At 43.8% G+C, this 6933-nt stretch overlaps 1 long non-coding RNA gene across 1 annotated transcript in view; it reads right to left on the reverse strand.

The window, feature by feature from the left end:
• LOC119424920 overlaps positions 1 to 6933 on the reverse strand; it is a 13909-nt gene that overhangs the window by 4570 nt on the left and 2406 nt on the right. The gene's annotated exons all lie outside the window — the stretch shown is intronic.

A 6933-nucleotide genomic window follows, 5' to 3' on the forward strand; every position in this document is an offset into this window, starting at 1 on the left:
CAGCCAACACTGGACTCTCATTTGGCTGAGATCGACCACGTCCTAAATCAGCTAACAACTGCTGGTGCTAAAATCTCACTGTCGAAATGCCAGTGGTGCAGAACCAAGGTGGATTACGTTGGCCTCCTAGTAGGTCCAGACGGAATACAACCACAATTGACTCGCACCCAAGGCCTAGACAACTTCAAAGTCCCAACCAATCTCAAAGAACTACAGAGTTTCTTGGGAGTATGTAATTACTCTCGCCAGTTCATAGAGCATTATGCGGATCTCGCAAAACCACTGACTGAACTCTTAAAGAAAGACGTTCCTTTTGTCTGGACTGATACACAGCAGCAGGCAATGAACGCTCTCAAAGACAGACTCAAGTTAGCCCCATGTCTAGTCTACCCAGACTACAACAAAGAGTTCTACTTGGAAGTGGGCTTCTCAAATCACTGCATGAGTGCAGGTCTGTACCAAATACATGACAAAGACAAGCGTGTTGTGGCCTACGCCAGCAAAACAATGGCAGGCCCTGAATTACGGTATTCAGACTGTGAAAAGGCTCTATTGACAACTGTGTGGGCAGTGAAACATTTCTCCTGCTACATTGGTGGACAGAGGATTATTGTTGAGACACAACACCAGCCAGTAACGTTTCTGAACAGCCAACGCATCAGAGATGGTGTGGTGACAAACTCACGTGTTGCAACCTGGCTTATGGCACTTCAAAGTTTTAACCTAGACATCCGCTACGGTCAAAATAAGAAGTCACACTTGGGCACTGATTTGGCAGTCTGCCAAGAATGTACACAGGATGTACCAGCCACCCAACAGCCGGTTGTGAGTAAGCCCTCAGCTGCTGAGGACCCAAATCACCACTTCTTTGATGGCAATATCTGTAAAGATATGGCGACATTGTACGTGGATGGATGCTCATTCCACCACGAGAAAATCTGCAAAGCAGGTGTTGGAGGAGTTCTCCTCCAAGACCTAGAACAGGTCACGTTTGGCTATAAATTGGGCTCTCAGTCTTCTCAGTACGCTGAGATAGCTGCAATCCTAATAGGCCTACAGATGGCAGTGGAACGCTCCATCCAGACGCTAGTCATCTGCACTGACTCTAACTATGCTCAACTTAGTTTCTTGTGTCATCTCGCTCTGTGGAAACAGAAAGGTTTTCTCACAAGCAACAAAAAGGTGGTAAAACACAAAGAGCTTTTCATGACATGTGATCACTTGGTGACATCACATGATCTACAGATCTTCTGGAAGAAAGTTCCAGGACACTCCAGAGTCCCAGGCGATGACAAGTACTACAATGACCTTGCAGACTCCCTAGCCAAGGAAGGAGCCGTTGACGGACCCACGTGGTCCTTTGACCCCTCCTGGCTACTCAACACTCAGTCGTCACAAGCTACAACTGAGGTAATGGCAGTCACACGTGCACAAGCTGCAGCTAAACCTGCTGATAACACAGTTTCTGTGCGCCCAATGCTGACTGACCCAGACATCATCCAACTTCAGAAGTTGGATCCTGCAATTAACTCGATGATGATGTATCTGACTGACCCAGACAAATACACTCCATCGAAAGATGAACTGGATTCCATTCCGGACCTTAAAGTCCTCTTTCAGCTGCGCAAACAGCTAAAACTACTTAAAGGCATCCTAACTTTTGCTCATGGACGGACGTCCTCACCTGTGTTCGTGGTCCCCCATGACCACAGGGGGGTGATGTTAGTCCATGCACATGACCTTCCGTCCGCAGGACATAAGGGTGACAATGCCACGCTGAAAGCATTAAAACAGATTGCTTATTGGCCTGGAATGAAAAAGGATGTCAAAGACTACATAAAAGGGTGCCTGATCTGTGGCCAGTTTCAACCATCCAGACCACTTCACAGAGCACCACTGCATAATAGAGGCATTGCATTTCCATGGTCGGATCTCCAGATTGACTGGGTCGGACCACTCACAAAGACCTCTAGAGGAAATAAATATTTTCTCACGGTAACCTGCGCGTTTACCAAATGGGTAGAATGTCTACCAGCCCCTAATGACACAGCACAAACCACTGCTATGTTATTAATGAATCATGTATTCTCAAGGTTTGGACTTCCCCTCAGGGTGAACTCGGACCAAGGTACACACTTCACAGGTGAAGTAATGAAGGAACTGTGGAAGACGCTAGGCGTCAAAGCCAACTTCCATATTGGCTACCACCCACAGGCTTCAGGCCAGGTTGAGAGAGCAAACAGGACTGTGGTAAGTATTCTGAAAAAATACGTAGCCGCAAACCACAAGGACTGGGACGTGAAACTCCCTCTGGTCCTCATGGCCATAAGGGCCACTCCACACACGTCGACTGGCATCTCTCCTTTCGAGATGATGACGGGTCGACAAATGACTCTCCCTCTACACCTGTTGTACCAACCAGGCGATGCTGCCATGGCAACAGCCTACACCACACAACAATACATGAAAGACTTGGAAAAACACCTTAAAAACACTTTTGCTTTCGCACAGAAAAACCTGGAAAAATCAGCTGACGGACGCAAAGCGTACTATGACCAAAAGGCCTCTCACGAGGAACTCCAAGTGGGAGACAGGGTCTGGTACTACACGTTTGCCCCCAAAACTGGGAGAAGAGAGTCCGGGACCGGAACTCTCGCCCGTAAACTGATGCCTAGATGGACTGGACCCCATCTGATAACCGACAAACTGTCTCCAGTTGTCTATCAGATAAAAATCAGTAAAGGCCAAAAAGAGCCAACTGTTAAATGGGTACATCGTAACCAGGTTAAACCACACAAGGCGTGCAATAACTCCTCAGTAGACAAAGATCTCACAAAATCTGACCTCGTGGGAATAAGGGTCATCCAAGCAGAAGATAACTAATGGATAATAAACTTAACCATAGTTTAAACTTGCTGGTCCTACCCCCGACAATTAAACCAATAAACCGAGTTCTCAAGTCCCTCAGGTCCACAATTAAGAACCCGATCCAACCAATTACCTATGCGTGGTCAAGCGCGGACACGTTAATCATAGCCCTGCTAATGACGATAACCCTCGTATTGTGTGGGATACTCGCATCCCTGTTCCGGGGCCAAACGTCACTCCGAGTCGACGTGGATCGCCATGCAGCGCACCTCGATATGATTATGCCTCGCGTATGCGGGTCTGCAAAGAAGCCACTCACACGGGACAGCGTGACTGAAACTGACAACCAGGGTGAGGTGAAGCAGTGAAACGATGTTTTAGTTGCTTAGTCACTACTCTTGTCGGTGTTGAAACGTTGTTGAATTGGTTTTGGTTGTTTCTGAGGTAAGAATGAATCTTGTGTGTAAGTTAAGTTAGAGACTAGGAGGCCTTTAACCATGCCAACATGCAGTTCATTCGCTAAATTGCAATCTTTGCGGAGTCAATGTATATTATTGCTACCTTAAGTACCATAATCTACATTGATCTCACAACGCTTAAGCCGAACCTACTCGAATAATTCTATTTGGGGGGATAGCTAATTCTTTTTGATAAGTCTCGCCATAGACTTCCAAAACATTTATGGGGAAACCAAACACCCAATCTCAAGTCGTTCGTCTAAAAGACAACAGACATTTGAACCAAACTATATTTTACCATGTAAAGCTAACTTAAACCAAGTTAGAAATGGAAAAATAGTTTGGGCCCCTTTTCTATAGGTATAAACCCCTGTAGTTACCCCTTTTCAGCATGCTCCACCCCTTTACTGGTAGTTGTAGCTGTTCCCAACCATAATAGCTTACACACCAGGTGCATATAGTTTAAGGCCTTATGTAAAATCCCCTTCATAAGCCCACCTTAAACCACATAATTGCATGTCACATTTGAACCAGAACGGCACCGACTGGACGTCGCCCAGAGACGACCTTCGCTGGAGGCGACCTGCAATCCTGACGTTGGTCTCCGCTCTTCATCCAGTGGCCGCATCTTCAGTTCAATCCAAGGGTACCCCTCTGTATGCTGATTAATCAACACTTCCAATCGTTGTGGATTTACCGTTGTGGATTATATGACTTTTTCCAATGGATTACAGACTCTGTTTCCAAGGGGTTAAAGCATTGCTACAATGGATTTACCGACGACGTTATGGAATTATAATCAACACAATGGAATTACCAAGAACATTGTGGGATTACTTTTGACTTTTGTTTTCCTTGCTGGATTACTTTTGACTTTGGTTTCTTTGCTGGATTACATCAAGCTTCAAGGACAATTGAAGGCGTAAGTTCATAGTTGGAATTCATCCCCATGGACAGGTGATGATTTCCAAAGGGGGGACTGTAGTGAACTTAACCTGATGTCAAGACTAAGCCTAAGGTCAAAACCCTTGACCTTAAGAACCTTGTGGGACAGGAACTGTCATTTCATTGATTTGAATCCAGAAATACAGGTTCACCCATCCTGAGACTCTCTTTCTTGAAAATCAAGTGGAAGAACACTCTCTTTTTATTATCATTACTATTTTACAAATGTTGATAATCAAAGTGTCTTAGTTCAAACCATTTTAGATGTTGCAGTGAACTAATCAATTTTATTAACTGTGAAACAGTGTAATGATTTTTAATTCTCATGCAAAGTTAGAATTCATGTTAAAGCTGTTACAGAGTAATTATGCATTTTCTGATTTCTGTCTTTGAATGAGCAAGTGTGCGTTTTCCGAGGTCAGGAGTCGAAGCAGACATGTGTTGGAACAACTGCCTTGTTTTTACATCCTCTCAGACGTCAACAGGGGGGGTTTTGGCACCTGTTTCTAAAACTCGCCAAAACAAAACACTCTCTGTCTGTGAGAACAGTTTAATCTGTTCAATAACATTCTTGCTGTCTTCTGACTTTTAGTAACCCTCTTACATCACAAAACACACCCCTGTCTGGTTGTTTTGGACCAATCAGGGACGATCAAATGAACCGGGAAAAGAGCTCTTAAAAATGCCGGTACTTCCTAGTTCTCTCAGAGTTGAGTGGAGATGAGTTGAGTTCAGTTCAGTTCAGTTCTGCGCGGAGAAACCAGTTCGGTGAAGCTTCTGAGCAGTTCGGTTCTGCGCTGAGAAGTCGTTTGGGAGAACAGAAGTCCAGCATGATAAGGCTCCTCCGAGTTGGATTATTGCTATTGCTGATGTGAGCTGGTGTCGGACGGAATCTCGTCACTATTTCGGACGAGTTCAGCCATCCTACGGAGACGCTGGACAGGTAGCGTTAACTGGACCTCCATATCTGCTGATTAATCTTCAGAGAGGTAATGAGTCAAGTTTCCTACTGAAGCGTACCGAGGAAGGCTGGGTTCTGATGGAGAGTGTCGGTTCTGGTGAACACTTCCCCTCACATACCATCTTTTACTCCCTTTAAACTCCCATCTTTCCATCTTTAAATTCTTCTCTAAAGTAGAAATCCTTCCAGATATTTTAGAAATGTCTGTGTAAAGTGCTCATCCACCGCCGTGTGGATAATTGATCATAATTGTACAGTTTTCATAAATGTCTGTGGTGAAGCAACGGAAAATCATGGCCGTATGGTTTTCCTGATTGATGGATTATGTTGTTATTTTCATATTTTGCCAAACTAATGTAAATGTTTGATGTTAAACTTTGATTCTGTAAATAAATGACCGCATTCGTTTTGATGGGTCAAAGATAAATGACGTCTCACGTTTGCATTTCATTAAATTCAATGCACGTTTTATTCAGTCCAGAAAAATGAGGAATCCGTTTTAATTGATGAATATATCTCTGCATCTGTTCATCTACACCTTCGGGGAGGAGAACTCACCGGACAACCGGAGGTCGACTGCCGGGCCAAGCATCCTTAACAAAGGTTGGTCATCTACACAATTTTCCTTCTTTGTTCTTCTGACAGTGCTATATTAGCTCGCTGAAGAAAAAATGGGAGCCGATTTCCCGCTCTTAACGTACTTCATACGGACCAGGTGGGGCCCACACAGCAGGTGGGCGTGGACTAAATTTTTTCAGTGCTTATGCTGCGCATAACGGGATAAACCCATCAGCGACAGCCTTAAAGGTGAAGCTTATACGACATAGAACTGAGATTTTTACAATTCTAAGAAAATCATATGAAAACAATGACCTTATACTTGAACAAAATGATATCTGCCTGACTCATTTAAAACTCAAAGATGAAAAAATCAAAGTTTTACAGGACCAACTGTCTGAAGCAAAGGATCCATCCATTTTGAGGTTATGATCTCCTCCTGGCATTAATGTCCAATCTTTCAACAAAGGCCTAAACACATCACATCCAGTAAGTAAACTCATTTCACAAAATCAGTTGTCCAGATCTGATGACCTGGAACCAAATGGGGAGTATCTCTGGACTTTTGAGTCCTCCACTGAGGTAAACAGACATTACCCTCCAAACACACTTGAAATGGTCAGACTGAACCCCTCCTCACCACCAATGAGCATCCAAGCTCAATCTGAACTAATAAACAAAGATCTGGACATGATTGCTAAACACATTCAAAATTTTGACCCTCACACTGATACTGATGTAAAATTGTATCTTGATGATGTGGAATATCACCTCAGCCGGTTCCCACATGCATCTATTGAAGACAAAATATATCTTCTCAAAATCACTTCTAACACAGAAGTCAAAAGGTTTATCAATCGACAGACATCTCACATCAGATCTAATTTTTCTCTCTTGCGCCAAGCTATATAGAGAGAGTTTTCTGACTTTGCTTCTTCATCAGGTTTAATAGTTGCTCTGAACATCAAAGAAGGAAGAGATGAACAACCACAGGCTTACTACCACCGGTTGTTCAATGCTTACTTTGGTTATAACAATTACCCCAACATGGAAGAAGATTTAAACTTTAAAACACTCTTCATCCAGAATCTAAATGCAGGATGTGCAAAGATGTAAACAGCTACATCAGAGACTGCATGATCT

This window comes from Nematolebias whitei, chromosome 18, assembly GCF_014905685.2.
Source record: "Nematolebias whitei isolate Nwh7 chromosome 18, NemWhi1, whole genome shotgun sequence".
In the NCBI taxonomy this organism is placed as follows: Eukaryota; Metazoa; Chordata; class Actinopteri; order Cyprinodontiformes; family Rivulidae; genus Nematolebias; species Nematolebias whitei.